Source organism: Lactuca serriola, chromosome 3 (assembly GCF_051521515.1).
Source record: "Lactuca serriola cultivar US96UC23 chromosome 3, Lser_US96UC23_V15, whole genome shotgun sequence".
NCBI classification, from domain to species: domain Eukaryota; kingdom Viridiplantae; phylum Streptophyta; class Magnoliopsida; order Asterales; family Asteraceae; genus Lactuca; species Lactuca serriola.
The window spans coordinates 139,427,466-139,447,989 of record NC_136410.1 but is presented as its reverse complement, the minus strand read 5'-3'; the positions used below and the strand labels follow the sequence as shown (position 1 = coordinate 139,447,989).

General features: G+C 37.0%; 1 pseudogene; it reads left to right on the top strand.

Annotated features, from left to right (window-relative positions):
- LOC145095742 (uncharacterized) overlaps positions 1 to 10,084 on the top strand; it is a 29,847-nt pseudogene extending 19,763 nt beyond the window's left edge.
- Positions 10,085 to 20,524: the final 10,440 nt, after the last annotated feature.

The window sequence follows — 20,524 nt, the reverse complement described above, 5'->3', positions numbered from 1 at the left end:
CGAAACTGGTCGTAGCAAGGAGGCAAGGAATGTCAAATGATATCTATGGCTAGCTCCTCATCAAAGTTGACATTCAACTTTAGCAAGCGGTCCACATATCTCTGGATTTTCTGCAAGTGGGTCATGATGGACTCTCCATCCTTCATTTTGGTAGTGATCATCGCAGCGATGATCTCATACCGTTCCTACCTAGCACTTTGATGGTACCTTTCCATCAAATCTTGGTGTATCTCATATGGATAGTAGTCCTCGTACAACTTTTGGAGTTCCGCAGTCATTGTTGCGAGCATGATGTAATGAACCTTCGTAGCATCTCGCTCATGAGTTTCGTAAGCAGTGATTTTTTCGGGAGTAGCAGTGTTCACATTGACCTCTTTTAGCTCCTTGTCGAGAACATATGCTTTGTCGTTGTAACGGGTGACCATGCGAATGTTGTGGATCCAATCGTTAAAATTGGACCCATCAAATATCACCCTCCTACACATGTTCATGAGTGAGAATGAGCCGGAAGGGGTCGAGCTAGAAGCGTTGTTGTCGTTCGAAGTAGATATGTGAAATAGAAAAGAAACAAAGTTTAGATTAGATAAGAATCCCCAATTTAACACCCAAATGAAAAGTTAGGGCTAGGACACAACACAATTATTTACAATTCAGAAGAGGGATGCCGTAATCTTATTGCAAATAATTTGATGGTAGGTAAATGACGATTTACCAATTTCCATCATGAAAAATGAAAAGACAATTAACTTTTAAATGTATTGAAATTCCTAGATGTTTTGAGATTCATTGAACTTTTCAATGGCATGTTTAAATCTCGATATGCCCTACAAGTTTCTGACTGAGATACTGAGGATCACAAACAAGGTGTGAATAACCATGCAAATGTACTTGGTACTCTCGATGTCATTTACCACCTAATCAATGCGCCGGTTAGCCACACACGCTCCATTGATCTATGATAAACATCGAGTTACCCTTTGCCACCATTACTAGTCCCATATTAGTGTGCCGGTTATCCACGCACACTCCACTAACGACTTGGCAGGGTGCAAAGAGTAATTTCATGGAATAACATCATTTCACATTTTACCTAAAGTAACTAAGATTGGGAATTTTATAAAAACATTTAGTTACTTTATTAAACATTATACTTTTAATGAGGAATTAGTTGCCTTATCCTATCCATTCGGCTAACGACCCTCCACCAATCAAGGAAGCGGTGGGAAAGAGTGGACACTCATTAAATTGCCATTTTATAGGCAGCAACCTTATACCCCCTTATAGATCGGCTTCGTGAATGAGGCCTACTAATGGTAAGACTAGTTTAATCTTATACACATATGATTACTAATCTTATAATATTATAATAGTATTACGGTTGAATTTTAAACTTGTAAAATTCTAGGGTTGCAGATTTAAGTATTTCAAAATTAAAAGTTTTAATCAAAATTTTAAATCCCAAAACTTGAGGGCAAGTTGTGAAATTTTTCAAAACATCTTTTTAATTAAATTTGAAAATAATTAATTATACATATTATTAATATTTATCACATAATTTGACCTAATCTATTTTCTTGACAAGATAATTCAAATCAAAATACAAATAATTAATCTTTCTCATATAAAACAAGTAATTATCTTATTTATGACAATTATCTATGAATTGCATTAGGATAATTCATACCTTATTGAAAATCAGATTTTAACAGCCAAAAACGTTTTTAGTAATTATCATAATTCAATTTCAGTCAAAATCCCGAAAATCAGCCCCCAAACTATCTTGCCGAGTCACTGACTGGACTCGTCTAGTTCATAAGGGGACTTGACGAGTTCATCAGGCGGAGGCTAGATTTTTTGATTTTTCAGCTTTGAACAATTTAGCTATGCATCAAACACAAAAGAAAAAATGACCTAGTCTTTGATACTACTATTGGGTTATGAGCAAAACATCAATCCTATGATACACATGGAAACCCTAAAGCTTTGGATCTAGGTTTTTCTATTCCTACATGCAATAATCATCCAAAGCTCTCAAACCCTAATATAGCATACAACAAAACATAATTAACATCTAATAAACAAGTTAGAAAGTTACCTTTGGTTGTTGCTTGTTGATCTTGAGCTTTTGAGAACCTAGCACCTCAAATGCGATGTCTCTAATGAATCACAAACACCAAAGCAATTGGATGATCTTAGAGAGAGAGAGAGAGGGGAAGGCTCAAAATCTGCTCTTGGAATCCTTCTAGGGTTTCTGGTAGCTGAATTCTAGTGCCCAAGGGCCCCTTATATACCTGCAGAGTTAGAGATTTAGTCAAAGACCTAATCCGGTTGCCTAGGCTCTAAGCAGCCCACAAGATCCTTATAGAATCCCTAGCTTCGACGATTTCTATATGGGCTCCCATATAAAATCGTCCATCCCTTTCCTAAGGGATCCACAGCCCATATTGCAACTATCTTACAATTACAATATTAGTCCCCCAAGTTTAATTAATATCTTTTGACCACAAAATTAATTCTAAATTAATTCTTTACCAATATTAATTAAACAAATATGATTTCTCCTTTAATATATTATTCATATAATATATTAATAAACCGTAATAACCTCTTTCTCCATTATTCATCCAGTCAAGTTGCTCCGGTGAAGACAACTCAAAAGGACCATGCTACAACCGAGTCAAGTACATACCAAATATAGTTATGGCTTAGACACCTAATCCAACATTATTTTATTTTGAAGCATTACCTTGTAATGGTATATATGAAACTGTGATGGTTGTAGATAATTTCGGAAATAATGTATTGCATATCGATTCGTCCAATAGTTTGGATAAAGCATGCTTATGGCATTGTCGTCTTGGACATGTTAACAAGAAGATCATAGCCCAACTCCAAAAGGATGGAGACTAGGAGTCATTTGACTTAAATTCAGATGAACCTTGTGAATCTTGTTTGCTTGGAAAGATGACCAAGTCACCCTTCACTAGTACTTGTGAAAGGGATGAGGGTCTGTTGAATCTCATACACACCGATGTGTGTGGACCCTTTAGAACCACCACAAGGGATGCTAACCGCTTCTATGTGACTTCTACTGATGATTATAGTAGTTATGGGTATATTTACTTAATCAATCATAAGTCAGAAACCATTGATAAGTTCAAAGAGTTTAAACAAGAAGTGTAGAATCAGTTGGGTAGGAATATAACGATGCTCTGATCCGATCGAGGAAGAAATCTTAGTATCGAGTTCCACGGCTATCTTAAGGAATGTGGAATTGTTTCACAATTGACACCACCTAGGACACCACAGCTTAATAGTGTGGCTGAGAGGCGCAATCGAACCTTGCTAGACATGGTTCGTTTTATGATGAGTCGAGCATCGTTACCTATCTCATTCTGGAAGTATGCCTTAGAGACAGTCGCCCATATCCTTAATCTAGTCCCACCTAAAAAGGTTTCCAAAAACCTAACAAGATATGGACAGGGAAGGTTCCCTCATTAGCACAAATCAAGGTTTGGGGTTGCGAGGCTTTTGTGAGAAAAGAAACTGACGACAAGCTCGAACCTCCTAGTGAGCATTGTATTTTCATCATCTACCCACATAAATCCTATGGATATCTCTTCAATAGACTGGGTGACAATGTTGTCTTCATTGCAAGGAGAGGAGTCTTTCGAGAAAGAAAACTCATATGCCAAGAGGATGGTGGGAGGAAAATTGACCTTGAAGAGCTTCAAGAGTTAAGTGTTGAAGGAACCTCAAACACTAGCGATCAACCCGAGGAGGAAACTCTTATTGAACCGATTGACGAGTCCATACCTCTGAGGCGTTCCAGTAGAGTTAGACAGGCACCTAAGTTTTATGGTTTCCATAGTACTACTAAAGGTGACACATTTATCAATGATAGTACACTGGTAAACTTAGATGAACCTAACAACTACAAGGAAACTATGGCAGGCCCCGAGTCTGCAAAAATGGAAAGAGGCTATGAACAGCGAGATTTAGTCCATGTATGGCAATCAAGTATGGAATTTGGTTAACAATGTATCAGGCCGTAAGACATTCGTGTGCAAATGGATCTTCAAGAAGAAGACCGACATGGATGGGAAAGTACACACTTATAAGGCACGATTGGTTGCGAAGGGCTTTACTCAAACTCCTGGGGTTGACTATGATGAGACCTTATCACCAGTGGCTAAGATAAATCTATAAGGCCTATGCTAGCCATAGCTACATTTCATGATTATGAAATATGGAAAATGGATGTCAAAACCTCTTTCCTAAATGGGAAGTTTGCTGAAGATGTTTACATGAATCAACCAAAGGGTTTTGTCAATGCAAAACTACCCTAATAGAGTGTGTAAGCATGAGAAATCCATTTATGGATTGAAACAAGCATCTCGCAGATGGAATCTTTGTTTCGATGAGAAAGTCAAAGAGTTTGGATTTTCGAGAAGCGAGGATGAGTCTACGTATATGTCAAATCTAGTGGGAGTATAGTTAGCTTTCTCGTGTTGTATATGGATGACATACTACTCATTCGAAATGACATTCCAACCTTGCAGGAGGTTAAGTCTTGGTTTGGGAAATGTTTCGCTATGAAGGACCTCGGAGAATCTTCTTACATTCTAGGGATAAGGATATTGAGAAACAGGAGTAAAAGACTAATGGGACTTAGTTAAAGTACCTACTTGGAGAAGGTGTTGAAGCGTTTCATCATGGAGAATTCCAAGAGAGGAGACTTACCAATCTAGAGCAATACCAAACTGAGTAAGACCCAGAGTCCGAGTACAGAGGCTGAGATAGCAGAGATGAGTCAAGTACCATATGATTTTGCAGTTGGCTCGATCATGTATGCTATGACATATACTCGTCCTGATGTGGCCTTTTCTTTGAGCATGGTCAGCGAATATCAAGGGAACCCTGGTAAAGCTCACTGGACTGCGGTAAAGAACATTCTTAAGTACCTACGGAGGACCAAGGACTGGGTCCTTACCCTTGGTGGGAGTGATGACTTGAGAGTGACACGGTACAGTAACGCCAGGTTTCAGACCGACAGAGATAATTTCCGCTCTCACTCGGGCTCAGTATTTACCCTTAATGAAGGAGCAATAACATGGAAAAGTTCCAAACAGAAAATTATGGTTGATTCAACGTGCAAATTAGAGTACATAGCAGCAAGTGAAGCAACAAAGGAGGCAATATGGCTAAAGAACTTCATTGGAGACCTTGGAGTTGTACCAGTTATAAAGGAGCCTATGGATATTTTCTGTGACAATGAAAGTGTACCTGCTTTAGCCAAGGAACTAAGGGATCATGGCAGATCCAAGTACATTGATATAAAATATCACTTTATAAGACATCAAGTAGAAGAAGGAATACTCCTAGTGAAGAGGATATCGTCAGAGAAGAACCTAATAGATCCCCTTACAAAGGGACTCAACAGGGATAAGCACTTGCAACATGCAAGGAGTATTGGGCTGAAGGAAAATATTAGTTTTAATGATTAGATAGATATTTGGAAACTTGTAATAGCTAAAATGTAATTGGCATTTGATGCTTGAATAAAAGGAGTTTTATTTATAAGTAAAGTTACTATCTTATGTCAATTATTTACTATTGTTTCATTTTCCATGTTTTGACTTCCAGAATAATAAGATTATTCAAACTATCCACAGTCGATCATTCTTTGGAAGTAGGTTATGTAAGTAGACTGTCATGAATGGGTTTTGTAAGATTGTCTAAGGAGTTAGACATTGGAAAAGTTTGGTATAACATTCATGAGTACTCTTGAAATAAGATTTGAGTATTGGATCAATCCACACTCACATTAATCACTTCATGGAATTTATCGCATGTGATTGTGAGATGATAATATCGTATAATCTTCAAACCAAGATATATGAGTTGGCGATTATTAGTTTGTTGTACATTGATAGTGCAAAAACGCATCACTAACTCGATGTTATAAAACATGTTGTTATGATTAATTTAACTAATAGTTAGTACAAGAATATAAGTCGAAGTTTATCTGATCCTTTTATCCTAGGAGGATTAAAAGCAATATCTTAGGCCCCTTGATGATTTTGTTTTGACTTATTTGTCGGGCCTGGTCAGGACTAAATTGATGTGTTCAGTTAAGTTCTATGTCAAACAAATCAGAAATCAGGAAACAAACTTCTAGACAATAAGTGTGACTATATTCCATGTATTTCTCCGCATGATATCTTGAAGAACATAGGATTATATGATCCCTTATCTAAATTGCGTGTCAGGAGTCGACATTCGCTTTTACAGAGCTACGATTGCTACTCGGATTTTGAAGCTACATTGGCAATTATAGTTATTAGACTTATCCAAGTGGGAGACTGTTGGATTAGGTGTCTAAGCGCATAACTATACTTGGTATGTACTTTACCCGATAATGGCATGGTCCATTTGGGTTGTAACACTCTGAAACAATTTTCACTACTAGAAAACAGCCCTTTAATGACGCGCAAACAATGACACTCGCTGATAGAGGACGTGCATTGGTGTGTGCCCTAAAAAATAATGTCAATTTTGCAAAATTTGAAGGATAGTGGACACGCATTTGTGCGTGCCCTAAAATTAGTGTCAAAAAAGAAAAAAATAGAAATGCAGAGGGCGCCTTTCATAAAATGTGCATCCTCTAAATGTGTCGCTTTATATATATTTTTTTTCCTAAACGCGCGTTTTTAAAGGGGGAAAACGAAATCGTCTGAAATTCTAAAATTTTGAAGAACCCCGATTCTACCCTCTCTCCTCAGTATCTCATTTTCATTCACTCCTTCCTTCTCTCTGTAAACCCTAAGCCATCGCCACTGCCAATGCCATTGAACCTTAAAATCTCAATACACACCAGAATCCAACAATAGAACCCTAATAATCCTTTTGAATCAACAAATCCTTTTGAATCAGCTCGTCTTCCTTTACATCTGCACTCTCTCTCTCTCTCTCTCTCTTTCTCTCTCTCTCTCTCTGTGCAAGCCCTAAGCTGCCACCACCAATATCAAACCCGATAAGCTTTAAGAGTTTGGAGTGCATCTAGAAACCTAAGCACATAGTTCACCCATCTTAAGATACCATTTTAAGATCAGAACGCTATGTCGTAGTCCACGATGCCATCATCGTCTCCACAAACCGCCGTGAATGGCTGAGAAAACGAATGCGACTGGTTCTAGAACGAAATAAAAAACGAAGCTCGCTAACCTACGCGCCACCCGTCAAGGAGACCCATCTGATCCCACTCCTTCGTGGTTCACTCCTACAAGGTACATTCTTCATGTGTCTTCTCTCACAACAAATTGTTTCTTCTTTCCGTCTTCAGTTTGACGTCCCTGCAACTTCAAGGCAGGGACCGTGAACTGCGAATCTAATGACAATTCAGCGAGCCAAGAACACGAACATCTGAACTTTGATTCAGATTCGTGTGACTGATTTCGGATTCCAATTGCAAAACTCCGAATGAAAGCGTCGACTTGCAAACCAATCCGTGAGACATTCTATTACGAGCGAACCTTTGTTTGAAGTTAAAGCGATTTCGAAATCGAGTTAACAGTGCTCGACTTCAGTGAGAATTATACATCAGAACTTATACAACCTTACTTGGATGGGATTGTGGGGAAATTACTTGTACTTTTACAGGTATATATAATTTGTAGTAACCTTAAAAGATATGAATATATGAATATTGAATCATTTTGTATTTCCAAAATCCCAAGCAGATAGTGCAAGAGGGAGATTTAACTGTTTTCACATTTGTTGCTGATTCATCTCAGGTATTATTCATCTTCATATTCTCTCATTACCTTGTTTATTTTCTTTAAATTGGTTCTCACATATTTTATGATTTTACAGAAGCATTTTCAAAAGTATTATGATGTAGTTATGCCATACTTGAAAGCTATACTCATGAATGCAACTGATAAACCTAATTGTATGTTTCGTGCCAAATCCATGGAGTGTATTAGTTTAGTTGGAATGGCTATTGGAAAAGATAAGTTCAAAGATTATGCTAAACAGGTATACTTATATATATTTATTAATATGTAAGTTACAAATTTTTTTATTTTTTCATCTTGGAAACTTATAATTTATTACATGTTTCAAGTTTATGGATGTCCTTATGTCACTTCAAGGTTCCCAATTAGAGACAGATTATCCAACAATAAGCTACATGTTACATGTATGCTTCTTTTCTTTTTCTGTTATTAAACTTAATATTTTAAAACAATTTGAATTAAAGATTATAATTTTATAATTATATATTTTTGTTGTAGGCATGGGCAAGACTCTGCAAGAGCCTATGGCAAGATTTTCTCCCTTACATGAATGTTGTGATGCCACCATTGCTTCATTCTGTTCAACTTAAACCAGATGTTACAATTACTTGTACTGATGATTTAGATGATGATATTGACGATTCTGGTGATGAAAGGTGTGATTTTTAATAAATGAAATGCTTGAATGAGAGTTAATGACCATTTTACCCTTTGATATTGCATAAATGAGACTATTACACTTGGAGATAAGAGAATAGGGATCAAAACTAGTGTCCTTAAGGAGAAAGCTACACTTGGAGATAAGAGAGTTAATGACCATTTTACTTTTGATGTTGCTATGCTGATGAATTAAAAGAAGGGTTTTTCCCATGGATTGATCAGGTGAAATGAAATTCCTCTTTTACCCTTTCTTGTCTTTTTACATTTGAAAAAAACCAACTTAACTTTTTAATAAAAAACAGGTTGCACTAACATTAGTACCACTTCTTAAATTCTATTTCCATGAAGAAGTTAGGAAGGCTGCAGTTTCAGGTGAAATAAAATACCTCTTTTACCCCTAATAACTTTAACTGTTATTTTTTTTATTTCTTTCTGAGTGATGACTTTTTCTTTGACTTTTTAGCTATGCCTGAGCTTATTCTTTCAGCAAAACTAGCTGTTGAAAAGGAGTAATCTCAGGATCGCAATGAGTCATATGTAAAACAGTTGTCAGACTATATCATACCAGCTTTAGTAGAGGCTCTTCACAAGGTTATTTTAGTCATCCCCCTTATTTGTTGACTTTTGTTTGCTTATATGAATCTTTATTTACTGGATTTTGTCTTTTAGGAACCTGAGACTGAAATTTGCTCAAGTATGATTGATTCAATCAAGGATTGTGTACAAATTTGTGGGCCCCTTTTAGATGAAAATCAAGTTAGAAGCATTGTTGAAGAGATCAAACAGGTGATCACTGTCAGCTGAGCAAGAAGAAATGAAAGGGGCGAAAGAGTCAAAGCGGAGGACTTTGATGCAGAAGAAAGGGAAATGTTGAAAAAAGAAAACGAACAAGAGGAAGAACTTTTTGATCAACTATATGCTCTTATATTATATAATCTATTTTTTTATAAATTTGTTTATGTTAATAAATTATTCATAATATTTTCTTTTTTGTTAAATCTAGGTTGGTGATTGTTTGGGTACTCTACTCAAGACTTTCAAGGCCTTATTTGTGCCTCTTTTCGATGAATTCTTGCCTTACTTGATGCCATTCTGGGTGAGTATTGAGTAACATTAATTATATTTTTTTTAAATAATTATTTTTTCTTTTTTGGTTTTTATACAAATATTAAAAATAAGACTTACATTTTAAATTTACGGCCAGGATAAGACCTCTGAGGAGAAAAGAATAGCAATTTGCATTTTTGATGACGTGGCAGAGCACTGTGGAGATGTAGCTCTAAAGTAATCTTTTTTTTTGTTCTTTTGTTACTTTAGTATTATTATTTAAAAAAAATTTATAATTTTATATCTTGTTACAAATACTATGAAACTTTCCTACCATTGGTGTTGGAGGTATGCAATGACACAAGCACAGATGTTCGCCGGGACAGCATAATTTAATATCAAACTATTATCATTTTATTTTTTTTATTTAATTCCAAATAAATATATTTGTCACCTTTCAGGCTACAGTTTATGATGTTGGAATTTGTGCAGAGTTTGGCGGAGCTGCATTCATACCTTTTGTTAATGCTAGGATTTGCATGTGGGAGTTTCATCTTTTTCTTTTTCAGTCCTTTTAGCTCATGTTTTACATTTTCATACCTTTTTTCTACTGATGTAATGACTTCCTGCAACTATTCATTGCATGAGGATCAAATATTGAAGGATTGAAAATTACAATAGGACATGTGCATCTGCTCATGAATCTGATCGAGTAGTTCAGGTAGTCAGCAGTCAATGCAAGGTTCTTGATTTGTAACATCTTGTATTCAAGAAATAGCAATGTACTTTCCATACACATACACATACATAAATAGTATATTAATAATACTATAATGTAGAGTGAATTGGAGAGGGTGTGAATAGCTCTGGAGTTATACGAGGAAATGAAAGCTCAAGCTGAAAAAGATAAGATATGTGCTGCAAATGCAAGTGTTGCATTCTTCATTTCAATTGTTAGTTGTGCTACTAATAATGGAAGTTGCTAATAAACGAAATGGAAGAAGCCGCATGAAATAGATGTTTTGTATGAAACACATAGTATATTAGATGAATGCAAATTTATATATTGTAAGAAATAGAATTGTATGACATTAAATTTTATGCAATGGATTGTATTTTTTGTATATGGTATTTTATTTCTATTATGAGACATTAAATGCAAATTTAATTTAAAAATTAATAAATATATTTTTTTTAAACATTTAAATTTACGATACGCAAAAATGTGTGTCATCTTCATTTATGACATGACCTTCCTTGACATGGGTTTTAATGATATGCATTGTGTGTCATAAATGCGCGTCGTCTATAGACGACGCGCAAAAGCGTGTTGTCTCTCGTTATGACAGGGCCTTCCTCGACGTGCATTTACGCGTCGTCTGAGCATTTTACGACACACATTGCGCGTCGTAAAAGGTTGTTTTTCTAGTACTGTTGATAGGATGTATACTTGAGGAAGATGTTATTGTGGTTTATTAATATATTATAAGTATAATATATTAATTGAGAAATAACATTATTTAATTAGTATTGATCAAGATTTAATTTGATATTAATTTAGTGATCAAAAGAAACTAATTAAAGATATAGGGACTGATTAACTAAATCAGTGATACTTTTAGTTGGACTCATGACTCATGTTGATTAGAGTTGGACAAAACCTATGTGAAAGTCCAAGAAGCTTTAGCCCAAAAGACTAAGAAATATGAAGAGTCATTAGCGTTTGCATGGTTGTATTCCTACGCTATAAAAGAAGTCCCTAACACTTAAAATCGCCACCTATGCACACTATAGTAGTGGCTAGCCGATTTTGATCTCCCTAACTTCTCTCTCAAGTCTATTCTCTTGTTCTTGGTTTATTATAAGACATTTGAGACATCACACTTGAGGTGATAGGCTCCTAAAAGTCAAAGATAAGCAAGCTACTACACAAGGTAATCTTATAACTATTTTTTATGATTCAGATGTTACCTTGGATGCTAGTTTAGGCTTTAGGCTTTGGAAAAACAATGTTGCATGTATAATTAGAGAAAACTTAGATGCAAAGAATTAGGGTTGTATGTGCACCTTAGGAATGTTAGAGTACATAAAGCCCATCAACATCAACCAATGCAGAAAAACAACCATATGAATAAAACTTCATGCACACAACCACTTAACACGATGGTTGATGGTGGAAGAGGGTGGCAGCAATGTGACAGCCACCATGGTTGGTTGTCATGGTGGTTTCCTATGTTTTTGGCCACAAAAATACACACACGCCTTCGATTTGTAGAAAAAACACATGCATCTACATGAAACCCGCTGAAACATGCACCAAACATCCACCCTCGTGGTGGCAGGCAGCAGGCGGAGAACATCAATAAGACGAAACAGTCGTATGGCGGCGACGGTGGCAGTGAGACACGACAGAAGCAAGAAAGAGGTTGAAATGGGATTGTGTCATCGACGGAGAGAGAGACATAGTAGCCATTGAATTTGTTTACCCGGTCTCCCCACGGACACAGTGTCAGGCTCGCAACCCTCTCCTTCGCCGGCAATGAGAGCGGTCGCGGTGATGCTCGGCGGTCCATGTGTGACTAGGAGGTGGCGACGGCTGGAGTATGGCGGTATAACGGTGGCGGCTGGACTATTTAGGGTTAGGGTTTGAGAGGGTATCTTACACCTCTGGTCCCTCCTTCTCTTATTCTTTTCAATTACAGCCCACAATTAACCAAACAACCCCCAAGTTTCGGGTTCCATTACAATTCAAGTCTAAAGTTACAATTTGTCTCCCAATGTCCACACCCTTCTAATTAATACCTTAGGACTAAATTCTATATATATATATATATATATATATATATATATATATATATATATATATATATATATATATATATATAACAAATACATCTCGATGTTTTAGGTTTTATTATGATTTTTTTAACGAAATGTTACAAAAAGGCTTAGGCCTAAACCCTAATCACTAAATGTTTTAATTTGACTTGGTGGTTATGGTGTTCGATGATAACAATGAAGGACGATGGATAATTGGTTGAAACAGTAACGTTGGGGGGACGACAAATTGGTTATTAACAAGGTTTTCTGCTTTAGTGGATGCAATCTATGGTGGTGTCTGAGAGATATAATCGATAGAGGGTTATCTTCCCTTTTCGGTGAATTTTTTCTTGAGGTTATTTTCAATCGCTGGCTTCGATTGAATTGACGTAGAGTTCTACTTATGCTTTTGAGTTGTAATCGATGGAGAGGCAGATACATATGTTTGTTAAAAGGGAGAGGGAAGTGATGGATGAATCATTATCGGTGTAAAAACGATTGAAGAGAAAGAATATGGATTTCTTGTATCACGACCAGAGAGAAAGTGTAAAAGGTTGGGGTGGGGCCCTCACAAATTTTTTTATTTAACTTTTTTCAAATAAGATTATAATAAGGGGTAAATTGCACCAATCATCAAGGGTGGAGACAATAGGGTGGCATGCAGGTGCTTAGCCACCCCCAATCTCATTAAAAGATCATGTATAATATAGTCAATTTGAAAATGGTGAAGCCCATACGACAGCTATTTATTTTATGCCCTTCAATATCTTTTAAACTTTATTATTATAATATATAAGGAAAGTAAAAAGTTTGTTATAAAATTTCAAGCACACACGTTGGATTAATATAAACTTTTTTTTTAAATTGTGGAGACTTGTAGTCATAATTCATAAACCTATTTTTCAACGACATACATCTTTTTGCTATTCGACGACATCAAGTGTCCTAGATTAAGAAGCGCTTCTACGCGATTTCCGTTTTTCAATCAATAACAATGTAAGTTTCAATTCTTATTAGTCATCACACATTTAACTTTTTGTAATTTGTAATTGATAGTTTTGTTATTATTGACAATTTGGTTTCTTATAATTATAAGACCATTGATTTTTTTTTTCAAATTAAAATGCTCATGAACCATATTTGCATCATGTTAACCATAATATTAGGAAAGATGTTAAGGGTATAATCTCTCATACTCAAAGGAATAGTAATATCAAAGAGCTTAATGTTGAACATCGTAATATGAAAATATTAACATCCAAACTTATAAAAGATAAAATTAGTTTTTTTTTCGTGGTCCCAGAGAAAACCTTCAATCTTAAGTTATTCAAGTAACCAACGTGATTGATTAAACCATTATATATTAAATGTGGATCATACCAATGTCAAAAAATCAAAGTATAAGTTCAATCCTAGTGACGGTTATAAGAACAGTTTTCAACAAGCTAGTTTAAGAATTCTTGGAAGTTACCATATTATTTGAAAATGGATGCTTCGTTTTGTTTTCCTTGTTTTCTTTTTAATAAAAAACCTATTGGGTGAGCTAGATCGGATGCATTTACTGTAATAGGTTTTAATAAATAGAAATAAAGGTAGATGTGGCAAAGATTGTGTGCTTCATTGTGAATCAAGGCAAGACTTCGATCTCATCACATAGTTTACACATAATTTATACGAGTACTCTATTATATTATCATGATGTGAGCCCCCGTTATCCTAAAATCCTGGCTCCGCCCCTGCCAATCGTCCATCGTGCATACATCAAAACACACATGTTTAATCCTTATTTTCAAAAATTAACTTGTATCGTCCCCTTGGTTTGATTTTTTCTTGCACGTTTCATCCCCTATTGACATGAAATGATTGTTTCGCCCATAATAATTAATTTTTTCATTTATTATTTCTTGACCAATTTAAATTAAAAATAATAATAATGAAACAAATATCTCCATCCCTCCCCCTTCCCCTTCCACTTCCCCAACTTCTGCAACAAGATTGGACAACACCACCGCCTATCACCGCCAACCGCTCCGATACCACTACCTATCAACGATCGCACCTCTGGCACCACCACTTATCACTGAAAATATCTTCCCCTTTTATATCCCCAATTTTCTTCTACATTCGTCTCCTTCTTCTCACCTATTCCCTATAACCATCCAAAACCCCAAATCGGTGAACCACAATCAAAACCCAAACCACCATCCCCTATCTTTTGTTCTCCCCTTATGTTACCAGTGACCATCGAAGCTACCAATTTTAACCTATATGCTTCTTAGTGAAACCCAATATCATCCTAATAATCAAATCGATCCATCCATTACTCCTATAAAAAGTTATTTCTCTAAACCATAACCATCAATATCGAAACACCAATTCAATCTTCGAAACCTTGAAATACCAACGAGATCCAGTCAACACAAATGACACCCAAAAGAAATCTGTAGGGTCCATTATATGTTGCGTCTTGGGCTCGTTCTTTAGTCCAATTTTGTATCCGGATTGGTCCTGTCCATCCGTGAGTTATTTTCTAGGGTTTAGTATTTATAGATGATTGCATGCATCTTAGTACGTAAGATTTGGAGTTGATCATTCATAGACATTTTTCTTTTATCGTTTGTAACACTAGTAGCCTCTACAGCGAAAGTTCTTTGTCGAGCTCTGCTGAGGCTTGAATCTATTGAATCATTCGACATATTTTGATTCACTCTTGTGTTTGATATTTCTGTTTACATTTTTGTGATTAACCTGTTTAAAGATCTAAACGATCAAAGAGTTTCTTAACTCATCAATTGGTATCCGAGCAGGAGACTGTGTAATTCATACACATCTCTTCTGTGAAAGAAGTGATTAGGGTTTATTCCGCATTCATTGATATTTATTGAGCCATCACTCATTATTGACGTATCTCATTAATTATTCATCTTGCCCTAATATTACGTATTACAAAGTCTGATCTTATAACAGGTTACACGATCAAGCATGGACGATTCTCAATCCAATCCCATCAACATCTCTAACAGCATCGGATCAACAACCAAGATTCCAATTCTCTATACTCAAGACTATGAAGTATGGACGCACCACTTTGAAGACTACGTTATTGGATCTGAAGATAATGGGTATCTGATATGGGAAGCTATAATATCTGGCCCTTTTTCTCATTTAGGCACATCTAGAATTATTAAAACTCAAAAGGAGTACAATGATTTGTTGAAAGATGTGAAAGACATCACTTAGGATGAAAAGGAGAAGTTCCAATGCAACATTAAGGCATTGAGACTAATTCGATTCGCTCTTCAGTCCGACGCGTTTTGATTAGTTAGTTCTTGCAGTACAGCAAAAGAAATCTAGGATCGGCTGCGAGAGTTGTACTCCACAGATGAAGATCTGGAGCATTCGATTCAGATCCTACTTATCTCTGAATTTGGAGAATTCAAGCAGATGTCGGATGAGGTTGTTACACAAACATTTGATCGGTTCAATCATCTTCTTAGCAAGATGATCAAGCATGACATTGAAAGAAAGCTCATCGAACAGAAGGTCTCATTCTTAAATGGTTTGAGACCCGAATGGAGGGCTATTGTGTCGACGATTAAAGCGCATGAGCAATTTAAATCATATTCCTTGGCAAAACTGGTGGGGATTCTGAAATCCCAAGAAAAGATCGTGTTGCAAGAGAAAAGCGTGGTCTCAAACTTGGGGTCTTTGGCGCTTTTGTCCAAAGGTAAGAATGCAGAAGAAAAAGAAGAAGAAGATTTGAATCTGGGAGATTACGGTTTAACAGCTGAAGACTATGATATGATGGTATCAAATCCCAGAAGGTTCATTAAGAAGAAGTTCCCTACCAACAAGAACCGAAATTGGTAGGGAAGCTACAGTTCTGAGAAAGTAAAAGAGGAGCTGAAAGTTGAAGAATCAAAGAAAGAAGCGAAAGGTGAAGCTGACTCCGGTGTCAGTTGCTTTTACTGTGGTGGGAAAAATCATTACGCAAAAGATTGAGTGTTGAAGAAGATGGCAGAGAAAGATGAGGAGAAAGATGAAGAAGCAAGTCTTATGAAAAGACTGGAAGAGATAAAGAGGAAGAAAGCTGCTACTAATCCCTCTATGAATGCTCTTATTGTGCAGGGTTCGGTAGATGATGTTGAGTTCGGTGGCGTACAGGTGTGGTCAACCGACTCAGAGGATGATGAAGTGAGAAAACCTTCTCATGGAAAGGCATATGTGGCGAAGAATAGTGATGTGAGTGGAAGATGTCTGATGGTGACAGATGTATCTCAGATGAGGGGATACAACACTGATGGTGGAAACGAAGAGGCTAAGGAGCAAGAGGACGTATGCTTTACAGCGAAGCCCCTTAGTGTGCAGATCAGTGAGCTTGATGAATTGATCAAGAAGGTACAATCTATTTTCATTTCATTTAAAATTCCACAAAAATCATATGAAAAGAAATTAAATAACTTGAACTCAACAATTTCAAATCTAGATAGTTGTTTAACTCAGACACGGGTCACGAATTCTAATCTAACTGACCAAATAAGCAGGGTGTCATCCAAGAGTGAGGAGCGAAGGATGTGGATAGAGCAGAAAGAGTTGGAGCTGATTAAGTCTAGGGATGAAAACATTTATTTGCAAAGAGACAATCTCAAATTATTAAAACAAAGGAATGTTTTTTGTTTGATTGCCAAAAGGCTTTATGCTAACATTACTCAGCTGCATTTAAACTGTGAAATAGGACAGAAGATACATCGCATGATTTTACCCTTCCTTGAGTTTAAGGAGGATGAAATTGATGCCGAAGCATACAACTGTGAAAGTGTTGTATCTTCTGATGATGTCAATCCTACTTATATGTATGGTCTGGACAAAATTGAATCTTTTATAAAGTCCAAAGACCATAAGGACATGCTTAAAAATCTTTTGGATGAAAATGATAAGTTGAAACTCAGGGCCGAAACCATACAAAAATTTGACTCATTGAGTACCAAATTGAGTTCAGAAAATAAAATTGATGTCGAAAATGCATCTGAACTTAATGAGGACGATGACATGAGTGAAATTTCTGTAGAGGATGAAGTTGACTGTTCTGAGTTCATTAGGAGCGAACCTGAAAACCACAAAAACCTGATTTCTGAAAATTCTGTGGAATTCGCTCGTTTGTCCATAACTAAGTTCCCAATCCTTAAAGAAAAGGCTGTCGTGTTTCAGAAGGTTAGAACAACTCCCAATCAGGTGTATAAGGTCACAGGTGTAACCGAACATCAAACAGCCGAACTCACTGCCATAGTAAATGAAGATAATGCAGATCGCTGTGATGAGTTTTTCTGGTCTGCACCGATAGACAACACAGATGAAACAGTCGATTTGTCGGAGCGAACATCATGGAAGGCCAAAGGTAGATATGTGCCCGAACCTCTGAATAAGCCTACTAACTTTGATGTACCAAGTTCCAGCGGCACAAAAGAGATTCCAGTGGAAGAAGTCACCTCAACAAGCGAAACCTCTTCCATGAAGAGTGAACCTGTTGCTAAGAAGCTGAAACAAAAGGCAAATATCCACAGACAACCGAAACAGGTGAAAAATCAAAAGCAGCAGAGAAACTTGAGATACAAGAAAAATCTCTCAGAGCGAAAGCAGTTTTGGCGCACTCAAAATCCTCACTACAATCACTTTGACAAAAATTCTAAGTCAAAAGGAGAAGAAAACAAGAGTAAAAGGAACTTCGAATCACCGATTCAAAAGAACCAGAGGAAGACTTTCGGGCCACAGGAAGAACAAAACCGAAAGGATAGGTTCGGTCCCGAAAGCAACAACAACCGAAAAGCTAGTTTCGGTCCGCCAAATAACAACAGGCAAAGACTAGATTTCAGCCCGTCAAGCTTTTACAATAAAAGACCCAGGTTCGGGCCACCAACCAATAACACCCAAAAATCAAGCTTCGGTTCATCATCAAACAGCAACCGAAGGTCCAGGTTCGGTCCCTCAAATGACCGCAACCGAAAGAGTCATTTTGAACCTCAAGTCAGGAAAGATTCTCATTCTAATTTCTTTTCCTCTAATTCTTCGCCTTCTCAATCTTCTTCTAAACCTAACTCTGGTCCTACACCAAATTCAAGATCGTCAACATATTTGAAAGGAAAAAGGAAGATTTCCTCAGCTAATGAAGACCGAAAGCAGGTAAAGTCCAAACACCAGAACCCGAATCCAAAACACCTGCATCTAATTCTAATAAAATCAAAGTGTTTACTATTAAAAGGAAAGATGAAACAACCTTAATAAAACGAACATAACTCGTTGATGTTTCTCTTACTATTCCTGTTTCTGTAAAATGCTCACGTGGACCCAAGAAACGTTGGGTTCCTAAATCTGCCTAATTTTTGCAGGTTATTAGTGACGAGCAGTTTGACGACGAATGGTACATAGACAGTGGCTGCTCACGTCACATGACAGGAAGGAAGGAAGAGCTAAGGGAGTTTCAATCACTTCACAATGGTGGCAATGTCAAGTTCGGTAACAACTCTTTTGGGACGATAAAGGGTTATGGGATGATAACCAATGGAGACTTTACAATAAGGAAGGTGGCATATGTAGAAGGGTTGCAGCATAATCTCATCAGTGTATCTCAACTAGTGGGAGGTACCGATCTCAAAGTCTCGTTTGACGACGAAGGTTCAGAAATTATAGAGAAGAAAACCAACAAAGTCATTCTCAAGTCAGATCGAAAAGGTGAAATGTTCCCTCTGAATCTCAGACCAATCAAAGGGAATCCAGCCATATGTCTTTTGTCCAAAGCTCATTCAGACGAAAGTTGGTTGTGGCATCGAAGGCTTTCACATCTCAACTTCAAAGACATCAACAAGCTTGTCACCGGCGGTCATGTTCGGGGTCTTCCATTGCTTAAGTTCGATCGAGAACACTTATGTGTTGCATGTGAAATGGGAAAACAAAGTCGTCAAAGTCACCCAACCATCGTAAACACCAAAGTGGTTGAACCACTTGAGTTGCTTCACATCGACTTATGTGGTCCATCATCAATCGAGAGCATTGGCGGTAACAAGTATATTCTTGTTATTGTTGATGACTTCTCACGTTTTACTTGGGTATTCTTTCTAAAGCACAAATCTAAGGCGACTCCCAAGCTGAAGATCTTTATCAAGCAAGTCGAAGTGCAACTGAGGAAAGTCGTTCGAAACATCAGGTGCGACAATGGACTGGAATTCAAGAACAAAGAATTTGAAGATTTCTTGATGGAAAAAGGCACTAGTCACAATTTCTCAGCCCCTATACACCTCAACAGAACGGAATTGTCGAAAGGTGAAACCGATCCCTGTGCGAGGCGGCCCGAACCATGCTAAGTTTTGCTTCCCTTCCCTTATATTTCTGGGCTGACGCTATTGCTGCAGCATGTTTTACTCAGAATAGGTCTTATCTCAACAAGCGTTTCTCTCTCACTCCTTATGAGATTATTAACAACAGGAAGTCGAACGTCAAGTTCTTTCACGTGTTCGGTTCCAGGTGCTTCATCTTCAACTCCAAAGAACATCGCAACAAGTTTAATGTCAAAGCTGATGAAGGAATCTTTCTGGGATATTCTCTAACTTCAAAGGCATACAGGGTTTTGAATAAGCGCTCTAAAAGAATTGAAGAAACCTATTACATGACCTTCGATGACAATTACGTCAAGCAGCTAAAGTCTACCGAAGAAGCAACTGGAGAGATTTTCTCTCAAACAAGTCAAGTCACAGCTTCAATCACCAATTTATTTGACCAGTTCATAGACTTATTTGATGAACCTGAGAAAGCCACTCTTTCGGAAGCCAAGGTAGCAGAAAACAAAATCGATCACCTTGAGCAGATTATCGAAGATGCAGCCAAACAAATGGGAGAAGAAGACCCAGTTCGAAACAAACCTCCCCAGAGCAGTACTTCGGTTGAGGGGGAGAATCAATTCTCTTCAAAACAACAGGATTCTTGAATGAAAAGTATCCAAATCACTACTACATCTTAGATAAGGCAGTTTACGATCTGAAACAAGCACCTAGGGCCTGGTATGAAACACTAACTAAGTTTTTAAAGATGTCAAAATTCAAACAAGGTTCGGTTGACCCAACCTTCTTTCGTAAAAAGGAAGGTAACCACCTTATGATAGTTCAGATCTATGTCGATGATATCATCTTTGGCTCAACGAATCCTAGCCT